The sequence below is a fragment of the Bidens hawaiensis genome, unplaced genomic scaffold (genome assembly GCF_021521415.1).
Source record: "Bidens hawaiensis isolate Kalapana, Puna unplaced genomic scaffold, B.hawaiensis_p1.1 tig00035446_1, whole genome shotgun sequence".
Classification (NCBI taxonomy): Eukaryota; Viridiplantae; Streptophyta; class Magnoliopsida; order Asterales; family Asteraceae; genus Bidens; species Bidens hawaiensis.
In genome coordinates this window covers 194,471-201,131 of record NW_027496159.1, presented here as the reverse complement: position 1 = coordinate 201,131, position 6,661 = coordinate 194,471, and the positions used below count along the sequence as shown (strand labels likewise).

The window sequence follows — 6,661 nt, the reverse complement described above, 5'->3', positions numbered from 1 at the left end:
TGGGTTTCACTAACAAAATAGTTGTCGTTTTAAATATTTTATTTTTTATATGTTTATTTAACATAATTTTTTTATGACACCAACTAAACCAACATTAATACATCACTATAACGCAACATGTACATAACATATCCGAAAACACTAATTTGAACCAAATAAGAGTGAAAATACATTTTTTTGTTGTGGAACGGCAGAAAATGAAAATACAAATAGAAAATAGGGAGTCGACGTAAAAGCGTTCATATGAGAATTTAGCCAACACATTCTATTGACTTATTTATTATTATTATTATTATTATTATTATTGTTGTTGTTGCTGTTGTTGTTCAATATCTCACACGCTTTCTGTTTCATCATATAATATAAGTGGAATCCAAGTCTTCACCCCTCCCATCATTTCTTCATTCCATTCCCTTTAATAATAATAATAATAATAATAATAATATTAATAATAATAATAATAATATTATGGGAACAGATAATCGGAACCGCCATGACCATTCCCTTTCCGACACTGAACTCGTCGGAGTTGACAGGAATGCATTCAGCGGTCCAATTACTGCAAGTGGACCGCTGAACAAACGTGACGCTCGAAAAAAGAGCACCCAGTTTTACATCCCGGACAACGCTCCCGGCAGTAGCAGCACCGGGAGCGTGAGATCCAACGATAACGACGATTACGTCGAGATCACGTTGGACGTCCGGGACGACTCTGTGGCGGTCCACAGTGTCAAAACCGCGGGTGGTGGTGACGTGGAGAACCCGGAGCTGACGTTGCTAGCCAAAGGGTTGGAGAAGCGGTCGTCGTTCAGGTCCTCGGTTGTTCGAAATGCGTCGAATAGAATCCGGCAAGTGTCGGAGGAGTTGAAGCGGCTGACGTCGTTTTCGAAACGACAACCCGCGAGTCGTTTAGACAGGACGAAATCCACCGTGTTTGCCGCGGTGCATGCGCTCCGCGGGTTGAAGTTTATTAATAAGAACGACGGTGGAGCCGCGTGGGCCGCCTTGGAAAAACGGTTTGATGAACTCACTGCTGCCACCGGTGGCTTACTTCCACGCTCACTTTTTGGCGAATGCATTGGTAAGTGATCTATAATTCCAGGGTCGTCTTTGAGGAAAAACATGTACCCTTATTGAGGATAATATTTGACTAAAAAGTTAAACCTATCATTGATAATTCAAGATTTTAAAAGTTTAAGTTTTGTAGCGACGAAGCTTGCTGTTCGTTTTCTTCTGTTCCGATAATCGCTATTTTTTAGTTTGGTATAGCTATTTAATATTTTCTTTTTAATATTTGGTAGGGATGAATAAAGATTCAAAAGAGTTCGCCGGAGAATTGTTTGACTCACTTTCCAGGCGGCGGAATATCACCGGAGACTCGATTAACAAAGCACAATTAAAGGATTTTTGGGACCAAATTGCTGATCAGAGTTTTGATTCTAGGCTACAGACTTTCTTTGACATGTAAGGGTTTATTGTTTTATTACTTTAATATTATATATTTTTTAAATTTGTATTTATGTTGGGGGGAATTTATATGCTGAAATATAATAAATGCAGGGTTGATAAAGATGCAGACGGCAGGATCACAGAAGATGAAGTCAGAGAGTAAACTATTGTTCTTTCGGTCGATATTAATGAATTTACTAACTTTTTTTTATTTTTAACAATTGATAAAAATTTGAACAACTACGGTTTTGAGAAAAAACAAAGTGGATGGGTCGGTAGGACTGACTAGTTTTAACAATTTGACAGTTCAGTTTTAACAGTTTTACAGTTTTTACTCTTTTATTTATTTTTTCACAATCATTTGCTTTTTATCAAATTTTAAATTGATTAGGCCGGATGATTCATACTTTATATTTCAAAATTAAAAGTACAGTAATATATTTTTAAAGTGAACTGAAGGGTCTGGATTTGATTAAATCGGCCGACTTGCAACAGTTTGAGTGTTTGGTTTGGTTTCAGTGGGGGACAAGTATGTAATTCTCCCGTCAACTTTGTCTCACTTGAGCTGGTAACACAGTACTAGCTGCACAATGTACCGTAAAACACATGAATCATGGAAAGTTACGCATCATATTTGAACTTGGTTTTGGAGAATATCTAACACTTGTTAATTGATACAGATTATCAGCCTAAGTGCCTCAGCCAACAAGTTATCAAATATTCAGAAACAAGCCGACGAATATGCAGCATTGATCATGGAAGAATTAGACCCCGACAGCCTTGGCTACATCATGGTACTATTACAAATTACACAACAGCCTTAGATATACAATTTTGATTAGAACAAATCTTTTAGTCATTAGTGATCAACTTTAAACAGGTTGAAAACTTGGAGATGTTATTGTTACAAGCACCAACACAAAACGTGAGGGGAGAAAGCCGAAACTTGAGCCAAATGTTGAGCCAAAAGCTGAAGAAGACACATCACGGAAACCCGATACGAAGATGGTATGAAGATTTGAAGTACTTTTTACAGGATAACTGGCAAAGATGTTGGGTGATTGCACTCTGGATAGGAATAATGGCGGGTTTGTTTACATGGAAGTACATTCAATACAAAAACCGAGCGGTGTATGATCTATTGGGGCCATGTGTATGCATAGCTAAAGGAGCAGCCGAGACGTTAAAGTTAAACATGGCGATTATATTATTACCCGTATGTCGAAACACGATTACTTGGTTGAGGAACAAGACTAGGTTGGGGGTCGCAGTCCCGTTTGATGACAACCTTAATTCCACAAAGTAAGTTTAACTCTCCCATATTTGTTCAATGTCTTGCATATGATAAGTTTTTTTTGAATGTTTGTAAAAGCGTGACACAATGGTAAATGTTTGATTCCCCTCTATAGAGGCCACAGGTTCGAATCCAGCTTCCACTGGCTTCCTACCTTAACCTCTTGCTCGGTACAAGTTGCGCTTCACCTGGTCACAATGCTTAGCATGTTATTGGTGAGGTCCTGACTGATTCTATGTTTGATATTTTATAGGTGATTGCAATGGCTATTACGGTTGGAGTAGGGTTACACGCGATTTCCCATTTAACGTGTGACTTTCCTCGATTAATCCATGCAACAGAGAAAGAATACAAACCGATGCAACACTTTTTTGGGGATCAAGCCCACAGTTATTGGCATTTTGTGAAGGAACCCGAAGGGTATACAGGAATAACAATGGTAGTACTTATGACTATAGCTTTTACGTTAGCAACTCCATGGTTAAGGCGAGGCAAGCTCAACCTGCCGCCACTTTTAAAGAAGTTAACAGGTTTTAACGCCTTTTGGTATTCGCACCACCTTTTTGTTATCGTCTATGTGATGCTTATAGTTCATGGGATCAAACTCTACCTTACCAAGGAGTGGTACAAGAAAACGGTTAGTTAATTTCTGGTTTCTCATTAAAAAAGTAATGCTTAAAGATATGTTTGATTATTTGTAATTGTGAAACGTCTAAACCGTGCTTTTGGGTGCAGACATGGATGTACTTGGCGGCTCCAATTTCGCTATATGCATGTGAGAGATTAATAAGGGCGTTTCGGTCTAGTGTCAAGCCTGTCAAGATACTCAAGGTATGATCGTACATTTATTATTATTATTATTATTATTATTATTATTATCATTGATTTACAAAATCATAAATCTAAATATATTTGGTGTGTTAAAGGTGGCTGTTTATCCTGGACATGTGTTGGCCTTCACATGACAAAGCCTCAAGGCTTCAAATACAAGAGGGGACGATACATGTTTGTGAATTGTGCTGCTGTCTCCCCCTTTGAATGGTGAGTTAATTATACCTTAGTTAAAATTTCAAAAAAATTAATTTTATAAGAAAGGAGAATATCATGTGATGCTAATGCATTAACTTGATAATTATTACGCGTCCACAGGCACCCGTTTTCCATTACTTCAGCCCCCGGTGATGACTACCTGAGTGTGCACATCCGGACCCTCGGTGATTGGACTAGGCAACTAAAGACTGTCTTTTCAGAGGTACGTACTCAACGTGTTATTTACTCATGTTTATCGTTAAAAATGGTACTTAATGGTATGTTAGTTATATCACCTAACATGTGTATTTTCGTTTGGTAGGTATGTCAGCCACCACATAATGGAAAAAGTGGGCTCCTTAGAGCAGAAAGCCAAGGAGAAAATCCCAAGTGAGTTTAAATGTTTCTAGATTTGCATATATATAGTTAAAAGTTGGTAAGATTGGCGGGTTGTGTAACATGCCAAAATGGGTTCATTATTTTTGTTGAATGATGTGTTGTTATTACGTTGCAAAATTAAACACTAAGGTTACAGTAATTATGTAAATCCGTTAAGTAAAATGATTTTGGAGGTTATATGTGTCTATTGATAAATAAACGCGTCAAAAATACTTTTTTCCACCCAAAGCTTAAAGTATGGTGTGAACATCATGAAAATAAGGACATTTAACTGATTAAAAAAAGTTGGGACTTTTTTAGTGTGGTCCAATCATGTGACATGAAACATCATTCCTTTTTAAGTAAGCAAGATTCTTTTTGTTGAATAATATAAACATTAGGAAATGTTTTCAAGTTTGGTTTAATGGCATGGCACCTAATTCTTTTGGATCATGATTTATCTCAAACGGGTAAAATAGATTGAAAGTTGTACGGTGTCTTATTTTTTGTTGATAGAACATGTTGTCCTCTTCTATTCAAAGATTCAAGTTATTATTGTAAGTGTTTACGGGCCAACCCAACATACCTAATTTCCAAACCATTTTGGCACATTTCAATCACCCGACCCGCTCATCATTCCACCTCTTCATTTTAAAAACCTAGATATGTATTTCTAAATAAATTGATTATATTTGTATTACAGTTTCCCTAAAGTTTTAATCGACGGGCCCTATGGTGCACCGGCACAAGACTATAAAAAATACGACGTGGTGCTGCTAGTCGGTTTAGGAATTGGAGCAACCCCAATGATTAGTATTGTGAAAGACATTGTGAACAACATGAAAGCCAAAGAAGAAGAAGAAAGTTCCTTAGAAAATGGTGGTACATTACAGATGAATAAACCTGGCCCCACAAGTTCAAATAACTTCAGAACAACCCGGGCTTATTTTTATTGGGTCACTCGGGAACAGGGTTCGTTTGATTGGTTTAAAGGTGTTATGAATGAGGTTGCTGAAATGGACAATAATGGTGTTATAGAGATGCATAATTATTGCACAAGTGTTTATGAGGAAGGAGACGCGAGATCTGCTTTAATTACTATGCTTCAGTCGATAAATCATGCTAAAAATGGCGTTGATGTTATTTCGGGTACGCATGTCAAGTCACATTTTGCTAAACCGAATTGGCGGAATGTTTACAAGCGAATTGCTCTTAATCACACGGGTTCGAGAATAGGTTAGTCCTGTTGACAATTTAAATCTCATTTTCTTTCTTTTAACCGTTAACCTTTAAAATTTTATGTAAAGTAAAAGTGGCCTGATTGGTAGGTCATGTGGGTTGAGTATTGGGTTGAAACGGGTATGGTTCTATTAACATTATAGTGATTGATCAAGCCTTTTTAACTAGGGGTGACAATTTAGGACAACCTAAAACACAACACAAAAGTATTCAAGTTTTGGGTTGTCATATCTAACTTTTTTAATAAACATGTCATGGGCGGGTTGGTATGTTTAAGTAAGCGTGTTGACCCAACAACATGTTTAATCAAACAATTCGACCCATCAACCCTTTTAAGTAAACGAGTTGACCCGCCAACCCGATTTACTTGCTTAGATAAACGTTCCATGTTAGTGTTACATTAAATTTCTAACTTTCGTATGGCATAAATTTGTAGGGGTATTCTATTGTGGAGCACCAGCACCAACGAAAGAGCTCAAACAATTAGCTTTAGATTTCTCACACAAGACATCTACCAAGTTTGACTTTCACAAAGAAAATTTCTGAGAGGTTTTCAAATACCTCAAGAAATTATATAAATTCAAACCTTCTAGAATCATATCCTTACCCATCCCACCCGCACCCGCACCCGCACCCGCACCCTCTCATGTGTACATAGATATGAAGATCAAGGCTACTAGAGTTTAAGATAATGTTGTTTATTTTTGGTTTTTTATTTTTGATTTTTTTTAAATAGTAATAAGAATTGTGAAAAGATAATGCAAGGAGTATAGTGACATCCATGATTTTTGTGGGTGCCAGCAAGGTATTGGGATGAAATATTATTTAGTTTTTGATCAAGAAAAGAAACCACCATTAAGATCAAGAAAGATGCTAGAGTAATGGCTGTTGTCATCCTACAATCACGGTGGTTGAGTTGTTATGAAATTAACTTTATTTAGTTTGTTCAATATAACTTTATGTTGTTGAATAATGTTCACGGTGTTTTAGGAAATAGGGTACCTTTTGTATAGTCTTTTAAGTATTTTTAGTAACTAATACCATTGAAACACAACTAAACAGTTAATCACTTGAGTAACTAAATGCAGCTAACTAACTACCATTAACTCATTATTTTTATGCTCTCAACAATCCGGAAATTGATAAAGAGGCTAATGTGCTTTTAAGAGGAAAAGTTTATGTTTTTCTGAATGAGAAATACTATTAGGGGGAAGGGGTGGTTCCATTTTCCTCATACACACCATCCAATGGTGGTGTGCCACATCACTAGCT

At 36.8% G+C, this 6,661-nt stretch overlaps 1 pseudogene across 1 annotated transcript; it reads left to right on the top strand.

Annotated features, from left to right (window-relative positions):
- The first annotated feature begins 460 nt into the window (after positions 1 to 460).
- Positions 461 to 6,256, top strand: LOC143587307 (respiratory burst oxidase homolog protein C-like; annotated as a pseudogene). The gene is made up of 12 exons (XR_013144863.1): positions 461 to 1,081; positions 1,302 to 1,464; positions 1,561 to 1,618; positions 2,130 to 2,243; positions 2,330 to 2,755; positions 2,997 to 3,380; positions 3,479 to 3,574; positions 3,670 to 3,784; positions 3,893 to 3,995; positions 4,095 to 4,162; positions 4,854 to 5,386; positions 5,826 to 6,256. The product of XR_013144863.1 is annotated as a respiratory burst oxidase homolog protein C-like (transcript).
- The last annotated feature ends 405 nt before the right edge of the window (positions 6,257 to 6,661 follow it).